Raw genomic sequence first — 21,030 nt, forward strand, 5'->3', positions numbered from 1 at the left:
ATTTCATCTGTTTGTTTTGTTTGATCCTTTTCTAAATTGTTAGATGTCAATTCTTGATGTTCTCAGAGCATCTTTCTGGCAATGTAAACAATGATTATTTTTGCCTTAAAATCTCTTCTCACAGAAGCCTTAATAGTAGGAACTGTGTTCTTTTATTCTCTTTTATCCCCAGTGCTAACTAACTCCAGTACCTAGATTATAGTAGGCAGTTCATAAATACAGTCAAATCAATGAACATCAAGTGTATCTTGGGAGAACAAAGACTACCAGCATGTCTTCTCACTTTCATTTAGGGAAATCATTAGATATTTTCTCTTTGTTTTATTTCATATCCTTTTTTAAAAGGTATGCAGGGGTTGTTTTTTTTTTTTTTTTAATTTGTAGATTCTATGCATCTGAAAGAAGTGGGAGGACCTCTTTTTTTCCTATATTTCTATAAGCAAAAGAAGCTATTTAAAAACATTTCTGAATATGATTAGAATAAAAATGAATTAGATTTATAGTAATTCTTCTCTTTAGAATTGACACACATTAAATCACACATAGTGCTTTTTGATCAAATGCAATTTATAGAAAGACTAATAACTAGATATATAGCCAATGAGAAGAAATTGTCTTCTCAATCCATAAAATGGCATATTTCTTTAATGACAAGTGTTTCAATTTGGTACGATTCTTTTTCACAAAAATGTAAATCTGTGCATAAAATTATATTGATGAGAGACTATGGACTCTGAGAAACAAACTGAGGGTTCTAGAGGGGAGGGGGGTGGGAGGATGGTTAGCCTGGTGATGGGTATTAAAGAGGGCACATATTGAATGGAGCACTGGGTGTTATACGCAAACAATGAATCATGGAACACTACATCAAAAACTAATGATGTAATGTATAGTGATTAACAAAACATAATAAAAAAAAACTAATGTAATGTATGGTGATTGACATAACATAGTAAAAAATTATATTGATGAATTAGGTAATTTTAAAGTATCATTCCATTTTTAAACATTGATGCTACATAAATCAATCATATTGCAATATCTCTGTCCTCACGGGCTTATTCCAGAAAGCTTATACTTAAGAAATCACATATATATACAATGATCAGTATAACACTAACATATTATGCCTAAATGGAAAAGAAATTATCAATAAATTAAAACTAAGTTATTTGAATCAAAAAGGTACATAACTATTTTTTTCCAGAAAAATCTAAAAACCTAAATTTCCATGCAAAATATATAATCTCAAGTCCAAACTTTAGAAATTTTGAATCAGCTTTGGCGTTTGATTTTTTTTGAGAGAATTGCTCATTTTATTTATTTCTTTAATACAAAAATTGTATTTACTTAGAAGCATTCAGAATACCAACAAAACAGCTACAACTTTTTTTTTTGTAATTATGTAGTGATATCAACAGAACAATAATTATTTCATAAGCTGCATCAGAGACAACTGAAGATGGAAAAGCTGCCATCCCCAAATATAACTAATTTGTGTCATGCATTAACAAGACTGATTTAAATTTTCACACCAATTTACAACCTCCATACTGTACCAGGCAAGGTTAGTGGCTATTGATAATACCACCAGGACAGGGTTATCTCAAGACACATTTGGTAGTGTGTTAACTATAAAAAAAAAAAAAAAAGACACTGTAGAGCTTAAAAACAAAACTTTCACAGCTTTACGTGTCAATTTTTTTCTTTAAAAGGAGTGAGTTTTATACAGGGGGGTTAAATGCCTTATAGACAAAAGAAAAACTGCACTAGAACCAACTTATTCATCATCATCATCATCTTCTTTATCTTCATTTTCCTCCTCCTCCTCATTCTCTTCATCTTTCTTCTCTTCCTCTTCCTTCTTTTCTTGCTTTATTCAGCCTTGATGACTCCCTTTTTTGCCACATTAGGCTTTCCTTTAGCTCAGTATGAGCAATATCTTTTCCATATTTTTCCTTCAGCTTAGCAGCCTTCTAGTCATAATGCTGTTTGTCGTCTGAAGCAATGTTATTCTGCATTTCTCCCAGTTTCTTTGCAATATTACCAGTAGGTAGGCTGCAATATTCTTCTGTGATTTGGGGGCAATATTCAGAACAAAGCAAGAAAAAGGCTGAAGGAGGCTTCTTGGGTGCACTAGGATCCTTAAACTTCTTTTTTGTTTTCCCTGTAGGGGGGGATGTAAGTTTTCATTTCTCTTTCATAACCAGTCTTGTCCACCTTTGTCTTGTCTTCAAATTTTCTTTTCTCTTTAGCAAACATGGTCTTCCACTTCTCTGAGCACTTCTTAGAAAACTCTGAGAAGTTGACTGAAGCATCTGGGTGCTTCTTCTTGTGCTCCTCTCAGCAAGTTGGCACAAAGAATGCATATGATGACATTTTGCCTCTCAGCTTCTTAGGATCTCCTTTGTCCATGTTTAATTATTTTCCTCTGTGAGGCACAAAGTCACCCAGTGCCCATCTGGCTCTCACTTGCCCTGTCACTGTCTCTGTGGAGCTCAGTGTACTGCAATGACTGTGAGAGTGGGAACCAGATGCAGCCTCCTCACTCTCTCCACTCTTGAGAATTTCTCATTGTAAAATTTTAATTAAATTACCTTCATAATGAATAAAAACAAACAGCTATGATCTTGTTCCTTATATTTTTCTTATATTTCACCAATGTTACTCTGGTTTTCCGGAAGGCAAGTGTTTTTATTGTTTTTAAGTAGAATATAATTCTAACTTGGACATTTTAGAATCATTTATTCCAAATCAAACTAATGAATAGCTCATGAGGAAAAAGTACTGCCGTATAATTGTATGTTGTACCCTGAACTATACACAACGATTATTGAATCAGTTAAATAACACAATCTATATGAATTGTTTCCTTTAGTTCTCAATAAAAGCAAAGTCACTGAGCTAGCTTAAACACAGTCCCCAATACAGAATTTATTCAAATCATACTGCGGGAATCTAATTGAAGCCAAGGAAAAAATTAAGTCTTTTTCCTCTTATTGTGGGAGCTCCTGACCTCAACATCAGGACTTTTTGAACTTCCAGCTAGAACTCTGCTGGCATGTGTCAGCTCTCAACTCTCAACCTCTCATTCTCAGATGAAGTTCTTAATCATGTGCACATGCATGGGAACATATGAGAGAGAGAGAGAGAGAGAGAGAGAAATGGAGATTTGAAAGGTCCAAAGTATTCGAATGTCCACATCTCATCTTGTCAACTCTTTTCTTGAAGTAGGACTGCAGAAGGAAAACACAGTGACTGGGTAGTAATAGCTAGCGTTTGTTGACGACTGTGTACTAGGCACTGTTCTAAGCACTTTCTACATGTTATCTTGTGTAAGCCTCTCAATGATCTAGAATTACTATTATACTATTATACTATTTTACATATAAAGAAACTGAAACAGGAGCACCTGGGTGGCTCAACTGGTTAAGCATCCATTTCTTGATTTCGGCTCCAGTCATGATATCAGGGTTGTGGGATTGAGCTCCATGCAGGGGCTGGGCATGGAGGCTGCTTGGGATTCTCTGCTTCTCCCTCTGCCCCTCCCTGTCTCTGATTGCACACTCTTTCTCTCTAAAAAAACAAAAAAACCCAAAAAACAAAAACACAAAAAACAAACAAAACTGAAACACAGATGCAGTAGGAAAAATGTCCAAAATTACACAGTTTTTAAGTGATGGAGCTTTTATTATAATAAGGACTGTCTGTTTCCAGGGACTATTAACCACTACATTCTTTTTTTTTTTTTTTAAAGATTTTATTTATTTATTTGACAGAGAGAGAGATAGCTAGAGCAGGAACACAAGCAGGGGGAGTGGGAGAGGGAGAGGCAGGCTTCCTGCTGAGCAGGGAGCCCGATGTGGGACTCAATCCCAGGACCCCAGGATCATGACCTGAGCCGAAGGCAGACGCTTAACGACTGAGCCACCCAGGCGCCCAGTTAACCACTACATTCTGCTGAATATAATTTGGGGACACAGTTGGCACAAGAGGTGGGCTAAGCATATTCCACAATAAGTGTCTATTAAAATGTCTTTTGTGCTCAGGAAGCTGAAAAAATAATCAAAACTTCAGATTCATGTAACACTTCATTTTAATCTGTGATGATCTTAATGATTTCCAATAATTGTGCATATCAGATCATGTGGGGTTAATATCTTCATTTTACAAAAGAAGCAACTGAGAATCGGAATGACTGTTTGATCAAAAATGACCATCAGATTAAAACCTAATAGAATTTAGAATATGACCCTCAGGACCCCCTAAGACAGATCTTTTTGCAGTTTATTCCACTAGTAGGTCAACATGACATATCCACCTGCTAGAAAACACTCATGCATTTGACCTGAGCTTTTCTCTCCAAATGGCACTGTATTTTTTTTCTTTTGACAAGTACTTCTGTAGTTTATTTACAACATTAGAAAAGAAATCTCAAATGTATAAAAGAATAAGCACTTGAAAATTAAAAATGAAAGTTTTTCTGAGATTGCTTGATATGAATTCACATACATTCAATCAGAAAGCTTTAGTCTGAAAAACACATAAAAATTCATTTTTAGATAAAAGTTAGAAGAAGTAAAAACCTTATAATGTTGCCCTAGGTCTGATATACTCATTAATCCTAGCTGAAATGTTAGTTTTCTGTCAAATAGACCAGACCACATTCCCCAGGACAGTCTGTAAATAGTGAAAGTGAAGCCCAAACCTTACTGTGGGCATTGGAAAGATGGCTTAAGTCTAACTGAAGCTGAATGACCATAAGGTGAGGGAGAAAGTATAAGGTGAAAGAAGTGGGAAAGACGTTCATTGCACTACACAGTGTTTGTTTCAGATTAAAACTCAGAGATGAGTTACTGTGGTCTTCTAACTGAGCCCTAAAGAGAAATGGTCCATAGGAAGAACATGCAAAAACTTCTTTCACTAATAACAGTCCAATTGTGGGTCACAGGCAGCACTACTTTTTAAAATCTGTCCTTTGTCTCAAAGACATAAAAGTTGACAAGGGGATGTTCTCCCCATTTATACTGGACACAGCTTATCTTTGAAGAATCTTATGCTGTAAGAGACTATACACCTGATGGGTTAAAGAAGCTATATATCAGTAACAGCTGGGGTCATCATTGGAGTGGTAAAGACAATAGCAGGAGACCATTTCCAGAAAAACACAAAGCGAGAAGACTGATGTAGATACTCAACCCTGCCATGTGGCCCTTCTAGTATTGCTTTAGGTCTAAAGTCCTGGCTTAATATACGAGATCACAAGCCTCTTAAATATCAATCTTATATATGGGCATTTTCACTTTACATATTTTCATCTTGTTTTCTCTTAAACCCCTCTAGAAATTTTATAATTAATATCAAGTAATATATCTTACTCATTCATAAGAAATGTCATGGTACCTAACCAATGAAGATTAACATTTAGGAATTTTATAGCTATAAGAGCTTGGTATGTGGCATATATCATTGGAGATGTTTATGGCAAAAACAGCCCAACTATGGTCTCTAAGTTATATTTGAAGGAGCAATTCTTCAGCCAATCCCCATTCTTAACTTTTCATGCACCATATGGTCCTAAAATTATGTGATTAAATATAGGAAAATGAAACATTGCTTCTGAAGTGGAAATGTTGACAGTTATCTTTCTTATTGCAATCCTTGCAATTTCAGATTAACTATACAGTTAATAATGTCTTTGTGTAGAAGAAAGGATTCTTGGAGAAGGGCTCTTGTGAAGGTTACATCTATTATTTTTTAATGCTTGTCAGCTCTTCAGAGCTCTCCTGGCAACCACTGTAATATAAAATATGGATTTCACAAACAAAAGCAGAGGCTCAAACTCATTATTTTTTTCTTCTTGTATTAGTTCTGCCAAGTCCTTGATGCCTGAAATAGGAAAGAAAAAAAAACCTTTGTTTTTTTTTTTTCTTGTAAAAGCTATCAGATCAGTCCAACCACTTGAAGACCATTATTACTCCATGAAAAGTTTCTTCATACGATGAAAGGTGAAACTAATGTCAGATCATAATTTTAAATCATTGTAAATAGGGTGGTGGTGCTGAAGAATGGAAGAGTAAAAGGTTAGAAAAGGTTAGATGCTTTATGATTTTGTTCCTTAACTTGTTGCTAAAAAAAATTGAACATATCACTTGCTTTATTTCTAATTTTTTTGTTCCATTAAGGTTCCAACCAACCATCCATCCATCCATTCTTACTTTCTACAAACATTATCTTTTACATGCTATCCCCACCTGGATGCTACAAAAGTAGAAAAAATAAGCACTTAACTACAAGGAGCTCAAAATCTGCTGGGGGGCAGAGAGATAGGCATAAGTAATAGAAGTATAATGTGATCATTTCTAAGATGTCTAAAGTACTACCCCAACCTGGAAGAGCCATAAAGTAGACCTTGAGGTGGAGGCAGATTTTACTGTATAGTAACAAAGAAGCCACAGAAGTTTATCTTTATCCAAAGACACTTAAGTGTTTAAAATAGTATAGACATTCAAAGTAAATATTAAGGGAGTTGTTAAAAATGGAGTTTAAAACAAACCGAAAACAAAGCCTTAAGAAAGATTTCCTCAGGTCTTTCAATAATGCCATGTTTGAGGTTATCATGAACTAAATCTCCCCAAACCACATTATGATTATTTAATTAGATAGAATGGTCATTAACATTCATAATTTTATTTTATTATTTTTTATTAGTTTCAGAGGTAGAATTTAGTGGTTCATCTTTAGTGGTTTAGTGGTGTTGCATATAACACCCAGTGCTCATTATATCAAGTGCCCTCCTTAATGCCCATCACTCAGTTTCCCCATTCCCCCACCCATCTCCCCTCCAGCAACCCTCAGTTTGTTACCTGTAGTTAAGAGTCTCTTATGATTTGTCTTCCTCTCAATTTTCATCTTATATTATTTTTCCTTCCCTTCCCCTATGTTCATCTGTTTTGTATCTTAAACTCCACATATGAGTGAAATTATACAGTATTTGTCTTTCTCTGACTGACTTATTTCAGTTAGCATAATACCCTCTAATTCCATCTACATCATCGCAAATGGCAAGATTTCATTCTTGTTGATGGCTGAGTAATATTCCTGTGTGTGTGTGTGTGTGTGTGTGTGTACATCTTTATCCATTTATCTGTCAGTGCAACATTCATAATTTTAAAGTAGTACTTCACTGACATTCATTTAATAAACATTTAATGAGTGCCAAAAATATCATTTTGGAAATTAATGTGACAGGAGCTTCATGAATTGTTTCAGAGAGAAAAAATCCTTCCTAGGTAATTAAATTTGAAACATAGAAAACTCATGTAACTTTTGTCATGAAGATGACAGTGCCTAAAGATCGAATTGAATTCTTTTGTATTTTTTGTTTACCAAGCCTACATAATATTTACCCCAAAGCTTATTGCTTTGGAAGTAGGATATTTAAGCATTTAGGTCTTTATAGACTCCTGAACTAACTGGGCTTTAGCTGGCCAATTTGCCTCTTATTTTTTCAAGTTAATATTATTCACCATAGTGTATCTGTAGTATAAAGATATAAATCTACTTGAGGATAGCAAAAGTGACTATCATTGTTTAGCACATTTTTTGCATAATGCAAAATAACCATGGTGATCGTAAACATATAAGCCTGAATCAAGAGACTGTGGGTAAGACTGATATATTTCCCACTGTGTCTATGTTGTACTATTTTTTAATTGTCTCTAGGGGTGATGGGGCCAGAGACTATCCCTATGAGCTAGGTTGCTATGGTTTTTCCCTAGGAGATTTGATGGTTCCTACTGTCACTCATCCTGAACAAATAAGACACTGGGTTGACTGAAGTTTTTTTGGTTGTTTTTGTTGTTGTTCTGGGCTTTTGTTTCTGTTTTTTGTTTCTGTTTTTTGTTTTTAAAGCTGGGGGGAAAAACTTACTCTCTGGGTCTGGATAGAAACAGGAGATGGAGAACAGAAAGGAAATCTTCCAGATTTTATGTGATTCTAAATGTCAAGGGAAGCATGGAGTGATCTTCACCAAACTACAGAGTTGATATCAACCAAAGAGATGCCAGAATATGTCTGGCTTTGGCAGTAGTTTTCAGGTAGTTTATTATAATCCCCTTTTATTATTTATTCACCTTCAGCCTTGTACAAGTCAACTTTGGTTTCAATTTGGCTATGGAAAATTGGAGATGGGAAAGTTCCTCTGTACTGAGTTTCTGTCCTAGACACTAGCTGGAGGCAGCATGGCAGTCGTGGCTGAAGAGAGTGGGCAGGCCAACTCGTCAGACATATCAGAAGCTGAGGTTAGGTCACTGTGGCAAGATGTGGAGAATGCAAAGAAATTATGTAAGAGAACTTCATCTTGAACACAACTGAGACCCTAGAAATACTTGTTAAAATGTCCAGGAGATACCTTGGATTTGAGCTATGTTGAATTTAGCTCAGCCATTATAATTCTGCAGTAAAAATGAAGTGCTGTGATATTTTGTAATCCCAGGTTAGAGAGCCCTAGGGTATATGGTTCCTCAGACAATTTCTGTGTTGTTGTTGTTGTTTTTAACTTGGTAAGTTTTTGCACCACACAACTATAGAGGTGCCATGAATATCATAGCTTATTCAAATGAGGCCCTCTGAATTTGTGCAGAATACTCTCTGCATAGATTTATTCAGTGACCCTGTCAAGTAGCAGTTTTTGGTTCCCGGCTTTATATGCATCAATTCTTTATATGCAGAAGTTAATTTAATGCACCATATATCTTATCTTTAATGTTCTTGGGAACCATCTGAATTCTGTTGCTTAAATTTCTCTTTCTACTATTGACAATCTGTCTTCACAACCATATAGAGCTGTTACAAATACAAATCACTTTTTAAAAAAAGCATCATTGGCATACACAATTCAAATTAGGTCTAAGATTTGCCAGTGTTTCTATTTCATAGGAAATTTTATTTTTATGTCTATTTTCCATTTTCCATCTTTTTGTTATTTTTTGATGGCACTGAAATGCCTAAAGAAGTAGGTAAATATATTTTTCTGACTGCTTATTGATTAAAGAAAATAGTAAAGTTGTGCACACTTCACAGTTCTACAGAAGGGCTCACAAACATTTTATCAGGTCTGAAAATTTGTCACTGGGTATATGGGTCTTGGAGAAACAGCCTTCATTCAAATTTGAAATGTGCTATTATATTTAAAATTAAACATTTTTCCTTATTAATTATCAGTGAACATAGCTGGCTTTATGATTCACATTTTCATTGGAAGTGTAGTTTCATAATTGCATGGGAGAAGGGAGTTTGTTCTCCTCGGCCTTTCTATCAAATTGCTTTGGTTTTAAATGGATGGTGATTTTGTGTCTATGTGTGACTCTATGCCCATCTTTTTAGGTTAATGATATAGTCCATCTTCTGAGTGTGAGAGAGGAAGCTGGTGATTAAGAATTCAATTTTGGATTTTGTTTTGCCAAAGCTTGCTTTCATTTAAACTTGTGGAATTTTTTGTTTAACTACCCACCCCACCCCCGCCTCCTTATCCTCTAGTCCAACCCTTTCTGTGTCCCTGGATTTTCTTAGTGTTTAAGCCAATAATTATGCATGTTCATGATATAAACATTCTACTCGAGAGTTAGGCATCCAAATGAAAGCTGGATGTTGTTTACATCTTTTGCTTTGTCAGGGTAGCTTCCAGATGATTGCTCTCTTGACTTTCTCTTCCTCTAACATTTGCTTTTTTTCTCTAATTTACAATTGTTTTGACCTTTTGAAAGTCTAATTCACTTTGCTTTAAGAAAATAAATACTTGTGCCGTGGGCTTTGAACTGCTTTTAATTGTACCTTTTGATTTTTGCCACTAAATGTTTTTTAATACTCTCCAACTCTAAGTGCCTTTTTAAAATGTATAATAACCTAATCAAATTTGATTAACCATCAAAATTCTAAATACTATTTGGGCCTCCATTTGTCTCTGCTTTTGCTACTCTCCAGCTCTAAAGCACTTTCTAGACACCTCAGAATTTAGAGTCCACTCATTTTCAACCATTTTATATTCTTTTTCTTCATTTTATTGTTTTGAAAAAAAATTTACTATGGTAAGAACACTTAACATGAAATCGACCCTCTTAAATTTTTTAAAAATTTTTTATTGTTATGTTAATCACCATATATTACATCATTAGTTTTTGATGTAGTGTTCCACGATTCACTGTTTGCGTATAACACCCAGTGCTCCATGACCCTCTTAAATTTTTAAGTGTACCAAACATTGTGGACTATAGGTACAATGTTGCACAGAAACCCTCTAGAGTTTAGTCATCTTGTTTGACTGAAACTTTATGCCCACTGATTATTAACACCCCTTCTCCCAGCCCCTAGCAACCAACAGTCCACTCTGATTCTATGAATTTGACTTATATGAATTTCATATAATTTTTATTTATATGAATTTTATTTCCTACTTAAATGAATTTTAGATACTTCATATAAGTGGAATCATGCAGTGTCTCTTTTTGTGACTGCCTTATTTCATTTAACATAATGTCTTCATAGTTCATTCATGTTGTTGCATATTGCAAAATTTCCTTCTCTTTTAAGGCTGAATAGTATTCCATTGTGTGTTCATACCACATTTTTTTGCATCCATTCAACTGTTGATAGACATTTAGGTTGTTTCCACATCTTGGCTATTGGTAACAGTGCTGCAGTGAATACAGGAGTGTTAGTATCTTGATTTCAATTCTTTTGGATAAATACCCCCAAGTGAGTTTGCTGGATCATATTGTAGTTTTGCTTTTAAGTTTTTCTGAACCTCCATTTAGTGGCTGCACTATTTTTCATTCCCACCAACAATATGAAACAAAAATTAAAAAAAAATACTTAGGAATAAACTTAACTAAGGAGGTGAAAGACTTGTATATTGAAAACTATAAAATATTAAAGATATTAAAGACACAGAAAAATGGAAAGACATTCATATTTATGGATTGGAAGACAATGTTATTAAAATATCCATACTACCCAGAGTGTTCTACAGTTTCAGTACAATCCCTATCAAAATACCAGTGGCATTTTTCATAGAAATAGAAAAAAACAATTCAACCAGTTTATATTCTCACACAATCTATATACATCTGGAAACTAATGATATAACTTTATAAGTGACAGAACTATATAATGATAATAAAATGCCTTGCCACTTATTTTGGTAAATTACTCACTCTAGGAAGCTATAAATAGCATTGTTAAAATGAGCTATGGCATTTTCTTTTCCTGGGAAGTTTGAGGCTTTCTTTTGCATGCAGTTGAAAGACAGTTGTATTCCTCACAATCCTACATTCCAGATTGCTCTGACTGTCATTATTAGAAGGAGAGTAAAACTTCTTAATAATGCATTTCCCAATAGCATGAATTCAGAATATAACATGATGGGCAATTGGCAATTTGGTTATCTGCTTTCTTTAAAATTGAAATAACATAATCTCTTGTTTTATGTGAATAAAATGTTTTTGGATGCCATTTCCAGTGTTAAAGTCATATCTTTAATTATAGCACAATTAACTTGTACATATGCAATTAAATGAATCATTCTATTTATTTTTTAATTTAAAAATGTGTATAATAAACATGTAACATGAATTGTAAATGAGATAGAAAATGAAAGATATATAGCAGGTCAACCTTCCAATCCACAAAATAAATACCTTAAAAAATTCACCTTTTGCTCTAGTCATTAACTATATTTAAACACAAAATATTTCTAAAATATCAAATGATTTTTTTTTCTTTTTCTCTAATGCCAGCTCCACAACTGTCACCTCCTCCCACGCTTCCCCCAATCCCATCAAAGACATTTATTACTTCAAGGAAATGTTGGCTCCTGACTAAACCAAAGTCCTCATTTGCTTAGTTTGGAGTATGAGGCTAACCTCCTTGAGTCTCTAGGGAAACAGTGCTTTTAAAGTCATACTTTATTACATACTTTATTAAGAAAGAAGTCTTCTAAATTTCTTTTTTTTTAAGATTTTATTTATTTTGGGGCACCTGGGTGGCTCAGTCATTAAAGCGTCTGCCTTCCGCTCAGGTCATGATCCCACAGTCCTGGGATCGAGCCCCACATCGGGCTCTCTGCTACGTGGGAAGCTTGCTTCTCCCTCTCCCACTACCCCCCTGCTGTGTTCCGTCTCTCCCTGTCTCTCTCTGCCAAATCACTCAACCCCTGCTTGTGTTCCAAGAGAGGGAACACAAGCGGGGGTGGGGGGGACTGGGAGAGGGAGAAGCAGGCTTCCCGCTGAGCAGAGAGCCTGATGCGGGGCTCGATCCCAGGGCCCTGGGATCATGACCTGAGCTGAAGGCAGATGCTTAACGACCGAGCCACCCAGGCGCCCCAAAGTCTTCTAAATTTCAAGTTTCCCTTTACTATATTGGGTCAAATCTAGTTGCATTGACTCACAGAATCTTATAATAAATAGAGTTATAGACAAGGACAGTCTTAATTTTTGCCTTTTGTTCAGTTGTCACATCCAGTTTAGCACTTGTACTTCTCTCTTCTATTTTTAAAAATGTCCCAGTTTTCAGCCTAGCTTATATATTCACCTTAACTACAGGGGTGGATAAGAAGAATAATGTAAAATAAGTTCCTGTGGAACATAACTGGAAAATTGAAATGTCCTCTACCCTTGAAGAGGAAGAAATAAGGCAGAAGAATAAGAGATGAGATGTGAGTGTCCCTAGTCACTACATTTCCTGGCAGTAAATTTAATGGGGGAGTATGGTAGATATACCCAAATAGGTTTAATGGGGAAACTAATGCATGTGTGTCTTGGGGTGGGAAATGAGTGCTATTTTGCTTCTTACTTCTTTCCTATATCCTATATCTTTCTTATATCCTATATTTGGAAAGTTGAGTCAGCATGATGCCACATTCCACCTAGTGCCCTCTATTAGATTCAGAGTGGCTGAGAGAGTATCCCAGATTCTACTACTTATATATGGTGCAATGGGGGATTCTAAAGTTCTCATAAACCTAGTGATACACTTAGAAATGATGAAATAAACTATTGAGCCAGAGTAGGTCCAGGGTCAGAACAAGGATGTCTTAGAGTCTAAATGAGGGATGACAGGCTTCAGCAGTTGTGACCAGTCACTAGCTCACACAAGAGAATTAATTAAGATTCTTCCCTGCCATTATGAAAATACAAATCTTTTTCTGGCATCCAACAACGCCTTGAGAAGGACAAAAGAAGAGACTTCTTAAAAGAAGAGATCCGACACTCATAGGGAGTTTGGTCTTTGACTAGGTAGACATCCTAGTGTTTGAGCTAAGCTTTTTCCTGCACTCTATGTCTTTATCCTACATCTCCACCTAAGCACATACACACATACCCATACAAATACACATCATTTCTAACACAGATATATTTGGTTTTGAAATATAAACATGAGATGTTCCTGGTGTAAAAGATTTTAGAAAATACCTAGTACAATTTGCATTCTTTACTATGTATGCATGGATCAGTGAAGATGATCTGAAGTTAAGTGAATTGCTGAAGGTCACATGATTGGTCAACATTACAGATACACAACAAAACTAGCATTTTATCCAGGACCATTTAATAACCAGTGTTCTTTCCCCACACAAAAGAGTTTATTAAAATCCTTTTTTTTCATCATTGCAAATATAGAACTCATTGTTTCATTGTCTTATTTACCTAAAAAAATATTTATCCCATTATTAGTCAGTATCACTATGAATAATTTGGATGGGAAGGTGAATAAGATGTACTCCTTGCAATTAAGAGTTTATAATTTAATGTGAGAATTAGAAATGTAAACCAAAAATATTACACATTATTGTCACAAAAGAAAGGGAGAAATGGATACATAAATGATTCAAAGTCCAAAATTATTTATCAACTTATTACAGATTGTAGTATAACTGGGATGTCCTAAACTTTGCTAATTGTTGAGTACAGCTCTATAGAGTCTAAATTTCTATTTGACTAAACATTACTCTATTTCTGATTATTCCTCTTCCCAAATATGCCTGAGAATCCTCAGTGATGCTAGGATAAATAAACCAAATAAAGATCTTTTAATTTCTCCTAGTGGGGGATACCAGGTAAAACCATTTTTTTCCTCTTGGAATTGCTGGGTCAAAAAGGTAGCATTGAGAAGTCATGTATAATTAGAGCTGCCTCTTGCTAGAGCTGCCTCTTGCTGACTGAAATCCCTTCCTCCAGGACAGGTGCACCTGTCTACCCTCTTATATTTTCTGCTTTGCTATACATTGTCAAAGCACTGCCTAGGCTGCTGCAATCTCATTCAGATGTCTGACCTGGACATCATTGTTTCTTGTCTAGTGCTCTGCCATCTCTCCATGAAAGAGGCCTTCCTGTTTTGTGCCTAGGTTTTTACAAGATATATACATCCTCATGTTTATTGCCACATTGTTTAGAATAGCAAAGATACGAAAACAACCTAAATGCCCATCAATAGATGTATGGATAAAGAATTCATACACACACACACACACACATACATTTATATATATATACACACACATATATGTATACACTTATATATATTTATATATTTTATATTTTAATATATTTTATATATTTATATTATATATTTATATTTTATATTTTTATATTTTTATATATCCATATAAATACATATTTGTATATTATATATACATATATATATATTACTCATCCATTAAAAAAGGAATAAAATCTTGCCATTTGCAACAAAATGGATGGCCCTTGAGGGTATTGTGTTAAGTAAGTCAGACAGAGAAAAACAAATACTGCATTATTGCACTTTTAAGTAGGATCTAAAAATCAAGATAGACCCACAAACAAAACAAAACAATCCTCCTGTCCCAAACTAATAGATACAGAGAACAGAGTGGTGGTTTCCAGAGGGGACCAGAGTGAGGGGGTACAAAATATGTGAAGGGGATCAAGAGGTATAAACTTCCAGTTATAAAATAAGTAAGTGATAGAGATGTAATATACAGCATAGGGAATATAGGCAATAATATTGTATAAACATGTATAGTGACAGATGGCAACTGGATATATTGTGTTGATCAGTCACAATACACAAATGTCAAACCACTGTATTTTATACTTGAAACTAATAGAATATTGTATATTAATTATACTTCAATTTTTAAAAGAACCAAAAAGGAAAGAATAAGATAGATAATTTCTCCACATCTGTGTTTACAGTTAGAAAATCACTCTTCTTAGGAAAAGTAAAGTACATCCAGGTAGGGAGTGGGGAATGGAATTATTTTATTATGTACTAGGCTATTACAATCTTAATTTATTTTCAGTTAAAATAGACTGTTTTATATGAAGTACACACAGAGCTAGAATATTTTTATAGAAGACCACAGTTAGCTTCTCTAATACTTTTGAAATTAGATGTCATTCAGAATTTAGATATTTCAGGTTTGGAAGAGATAATGAGGTCTACACACTATAAATTACATAGCACATGCTGAAGGGTCCAGGGCAGCACGTCAAGATCAAACCCAGGAATAGTTTTTGGCAGCAAAATGTATGACTATTCACACTGAGTAAAAACTGAAGATAATAAAATGTCTTATGTCAATTCAGATTAGGTTTTGTTGACAAAAGATAACGGATAGTTCAGGTTTTATTACCAAGTGAATTACAAATCTTTCTTTGTTTTCAGAATTTGGGGATTTTGGAAAGGCAAGTAAGAGATTAAGGATCCCTGTTGCTTTATTTACTAATCTCTGCAGATAATTAAAATTACTAGAACTTTATCCTGACCTCCAGATTAATCAGACGCAGGTAGTTCTGGCCAGCCTGGGCAATATTTGCAGTAGTTCACACAAACAAACACTTAGATTAGAAAACATAGGTGGGTAAATTATCACAAGTACTTCTTTTTTTGCCTAATTCCTAAGACAACGTTGTCTCAGTTTTACTCCCTCATCGTAGCTGCTGCTTCACATTTTCCCTGGTTATTGCCTCATCTTTTTGACTGCTGAATATTGAAGAGCTACAATATTTGAGTGTTGGTCTTCCTGGAATGCACCTACTCCATTGGTAATCAGTCCCATCTGGTTTTAGGGCTTCAAAGTCATACAAATGATTTTTAATCTATTCTACATCTAAGACATCTCTGAACTCTAGACTCATTAATATACCACTGTCTTCTAAATATCTCCACTTAAGACACAAAACAGATGAACATGGTAGGGGATAGTGAACAAATTGAGGGTTGATTTGTTCAGAGAGCTGAGCAGGGTAATGGGTTAAACTGATGATGGATATTAAGGACGGCACTTGTGATGAGCACTGGATGTTGTATGTAAGTGATGAATCACTAAATTCTACACCTGAAACCAATATTACACTGTATATTAACTAACTGGAATTTAAACAAAAACTTGAAACTACAAAAAGGGGGGCACAAAAAATAAAATAACCTTCCTGTTAAATGAATAAATATCTCCACTTAAATGACTAATGTGGATTTTCAAACAAAACATGTCCAAAACTAAACTTCTTATTATCCTGTAAATCCTATTCCTTATTGCAGTCTTCCAAAAAGTTTTCATGGCTGTGCTGGATACAAATAGCTGCTCGGTTGTTTTAGCCACCATATTATTCATACATCTGTAATAGTCTTTGTCACCTTAAACCATAATTTATTTGCATCTTTCCCCCACTAGGCTCTGCTCTTCTTAATTTTGTTTGACATTAGTTGAGATAGATTGATTATCAAAACATAATTTTTTTAAATATTATTTTTATTAAATCTCAACTCCTGAGTACATTTTTAAAGTATAATTAACATAGTGTTTTATTAGTTTCAGGTGTACAATATAATGATTCAACAATTCCATACATTACTCAATGCTCATCACTGTGAGAGCAGTCTTAATTCCTTTTCAAGCCATAATTATTAAGAGTGGCATGCTATAACATCATTACTGCCAAGATTACAAGGATTTGTAGTCATTTATTTTATTTTATTTATTTATTTTTTTAAAGATTTTATTTATTTGACAGAGAGAGACACAGCGAGAGAGAGAACACAAGCAGGGGGAGTGGGAGAGGGAGAAGCAGGCTCCCCGCAGAGCAGGGAGCCCGATGCGGGACTCGATCCCAGGACCCTGGGATCATGACCTGAGCTGAAGGCAGTCGCTTAACCAACTGAGCCACCCAGGCGCCCCGGATTTGTAGTCATTTAAAATAATCATCTTAATTTATATTATAATATTATATTATATATTATTATTATATCTATTATACTTGTCATCATTAAAACAATATTTTTACTTGAGTTTCACTAACACTAGCTTTTATTATACCTGGTAATGAGATTTTGAGAAAGAAACTAATAATTTTCTTAAACATCTTTGGGGACTTGTCATTATCTACCAAAAATAACATAAGAGTTGTAAAAACCAAATTGGCTTAAGATGGTTTGTAATACATTTTGTATTTTATATATCAAATAAAAGCTAAATGCTTACTTTTTTTTAATTAAAATATTTCTTTTTTATCCAAGAGATGTTTACCTGCTAAATGCTTACTTTTTTTTTAATTAAAATATTTTTTTTATTCAAGAGATGTTTACCTGCTAAATGCTTACTTTTTTTTAATTAAAATATTTCTTTTTTATTCAAGAGATGTTTACCTGCTAAATGCTTACTTTTTTTTGTATACATCAAATAAAAGAATGTGAAATTGGCTTATTATCTGCAGTCCATTCTCAATCTATCATCACATTTTTTTGGTGGGTGGGAAGGAGGAGGAATATTTTCACAGGCTTACTTAAAAAGCTTTTAATTTATGAAAAGATAGGAAGTTTTCTAAACTATCTTAAATTTTTTAAATGTCAAAAAATATTTTAAACATTAATAAGTATGCATGAAAAATATTTATGGCATGTAACTGGTGACTGAGTAAACTCTTTTTAATTAAATTTTTCATTTTGAGATAATTGTAGATTCACAAGCAATTGTAAGAAATAATACAGAGATATTTTGTACACTATGCCTACTTTTCCCCATTAGTAACGTCTTCCAAAACTATAGTACATCATCACAACCAAGATATTGACATTGAAATTGATGCAGTCAAAATAGAGAACAATTCCATAGCCATGTTCCTGTTACCTTTTTATAGCCACAACTACTTCCCTCTTATACCTCTTCTCTATCCTTAACCAACTGGAAATCACTCATTGGTATTCCATGATAATTTTGTCATTTTAAGAACTTTATATGAATGGACTCATACAGTATATAGTCTTCTGGGACTAGTATTTTCACTCAGAATTATTCTCTGGAGATTCATCCATGTTGCTGTGTATCAGTAGTGGTTTGTTTTTTGTTTTTTATTTTGTTTTGCTAAATAGTATTCTATATGGATATACAGCAGTTTGTTAAAACTTTCACCTGCTGAAGGACATCTGAGTTGCTTCCAGTTTTGGCTATTATGAATAAAACTGCTATGAATATTTGTGTACAAATTTTTGTGTAAACTTAAGTTCATTTCTTTGGGATAAATGCCCATGAGTATAATTGTTAAGTCATGTGGTATTTGTGTGTTTAGTTTATTAAGAAATTGCAAAACTTTTTCCAGAGTACCTGTATTATTTACATTCCCACCAGGGCTCTACTGAACCTTATGGGTAAGATCCCCACCAGGGGCGTCTGGGTGGCTCAGTCGTTAAGCATCTGCCTTCGGCTCAGGTCATGATCCCGGGGTCCTGGGATCGAGCCCTGCATCGGGCTCCTTGCTCTGCGGGGAAACCTGCTTCTCCCTCTCCCACTCCCCCTGCTTGTGTTCCCTCTCTCGCTATGTCTCTCTCTGTAAAAAAAAAAAAAAAAAAAATCTTAAAAAAAAAAAAAAAAAGATCCCCACCAGACACCATCCTGGGGATGGAACCTCACATCTGACAGAAATGTGGGAGCAGAATCAGCCCCAGTGGGTCCAGAAGGCAGAGCATCTATACAAAGAGATTAGACTATTCTTAAGGCTTAAGATCTCAGGGAGTTTTCCTTGTTAGGTTTTGGATTTGCTTGCTACCTGCCACCTCTAACTTCTTTCCTATTAGTCCATTTTGGAATGGGAATGTCAATTCTATGTCTGTTTATGCCATTATATTTTAGGAAGACATAACTTTTCTAGTTTCATGGGTTCACAGCTGGAAAGGAATTTGGTTCAGGATAAATTATACTTTAAGTCTCATCTATATCTGATTTAGTTGATATTTAGAGAAGAATTTGGATTTTAGATCTTAGAGTTGATGGTGGAATGAGTTAAGACTTTAGGGGCTGTTGTGATGTAATGAATGTATTTTTCATGTGAGAAGGACATAAATTTTGGAGGACCAGAGGCAGAATATTATGGACTGCATGCTTATTTATATCCCCTTGAAATTCATGTGTTGAAACCCCATCCCCAATGTGGTGGTATTTGGAGATGGCACCTTTGGTAAGTATGAAGGTGGACGCGCCATGGTGGGATTAGTGTGCTTATTAGAAGAGACTTTCAGCCTCCAGAACTGTGAGAAATAAATTTTGTGTGTGTGTGTGTGACACAGTCTAGGTTATTTGTTATAGCAATTTGAGCTAACTTAAGACAGTGTTATACATTCTTTAAATGTTTGATAAAATTATCTAATGAAATCATCTGGGCCTAGGCATTTTTCAGGAAAGTTTTAAATTAAAAAATTCAGTTTCCTTAATATTTATAGGGCTACGTTCAAATGTTCTATTTTAAATTGGGTAAGTTGTGATAGTTTGTGCTTTTTAAGTAATTGGTCCCTTTTATTTATGTTGTTAAATTTATACATGTAAAATTAAGATATTTCCTTATTATCTTTTTGATGTTTTTAGGGTCTGTAGTTCTGGTTTTTATTCTTGATTCTAGAGGCTTATCAGCTTCATTGATCTTTTCAAGGAAACAATTTTTTGTTGCATTGATTTTTCTCTATTTTTCTCCTTTCATTTTTATTGATTTTATCTCTTTATTCTTTTTCTTCTGCTTGTCTTATTTTGTTCTTTTTCTAGATCCTTGAAATGAAAGCTTAGATTATTGTCTTGGGACTTCTATTTCCTAATGTAAGCATTAGTGCTATAAATTTCTCAGCACTGTTTTAGTTGAATCCCACGAATTTTGATGTTTTATTTTCACCTTTCATTCAGTTTGATGTGTTTTGTGATTTAAGACATACTCTTTCATTGATGGATTATTTAGAAGTGTGAGGTTTAGTTTCCAAGTGTAGATTTTCCTGTTCCTTTTGTGTTATTGATATCTAGTTTTTAGTTGATTATGAATAGAGAATACATTCTGTATGGTTTTAATCCTTTTAAATTTGTTGAGTTTTTTTTTTTTTCTTTATTCTTATGGCCTGAGATGTGGTCCATTTTGGTTTATGTTTCATGGGATCTCAAAAAATGTATATTTTGCTATATCCTTGAGTAAGTGTTTTATAAATGTCTTTTAGTTCCTGTTTGTTGGTTGTATTGATAAGTTCTTATATATACTTTTTGATTTCTTACATACTTCTATCAATTGTTGAGAGAGGGATGTTGAAGTCTTGCACTATACTTACAGATTTGACTCATTCTTTCAGTTCTATCAAGTTTTGCTTCACAGCCCTCTTTTTGGTTTATATGCATATAAGATTACTGTGTCTTCTTGGTGGAGTGATCCATTTTTATTATGATGTAGAATCTATCTCTGTCTCTGTTAATTTTATTTTCTCTGAAGTCTAGTTTATTTGATATATAATATATAACTATTTCTGCTTTGTGATTAAGGTTTAGTTAGAAAACTTACCCCCGTCCTTTTACTTTTTTTTTTTTAAAGATTTTATTTATTTATTTGACAGAGACACAGCGAGAGAGGGAACACAAGCAGGGGGAGTGGGAGAGGGAGAAGCAGGCCTCCCGCGCAGCAGGGAGCCCCGTCCTTTTACTTTTAACTTGCCGGTGCTGTTATATTTGAAGGAATTCTCTTTAAATAGTGTATG

The 21,030-nt window shown here is 34.3% G+C and overlaps 1 long non-coding RNA gene and 1 pseudogene across 1 annotated transcript in view; both read right to left on the reverse strand.

Moving 5' to 3' along the window:
- Nucleotides 1-1,698: 1,698 nt before the first annotated feature.
- Nucleotides 1,699-2,822, reverse strand: LOC115940232 (high mobility group protein B1 pseudogene; annotated as a pseudogene).
- Nucleotides 2,823-4,078: 1,256 nt separating this feature from the next.
- Nucleotides 4,079-21,030, reverse strand: part of LOC115940231 (uncharacterized) — a 40,214-nt gene continuing 23,262 nt past the window's right edge. Inside the window, exon 2 of the long non-coding RNA XR_004075020.2 lies at nt 4,079-5,889. This is a non-coding gene — a long non-coding RNA (uncharacterized LOC115940231). The remainder of the gene's footprint in view (nt 5,890-21,030) is intronic.

Source organism: Leptonychotes weddellii, chromosome 2 (genome assembly GCF_054177405.1).
Source record: "Leptonychotes weddellii isolate Sample4059 chromosome 2, ASM5417740v2, whole genome shotgun sequence".
Lineage (NCBI taxonomy): Eukaryota > Metazoa > Chordata > Mammalia > Carnivora > Phocidae > Leptonychotes > Leptonychotes weddellii.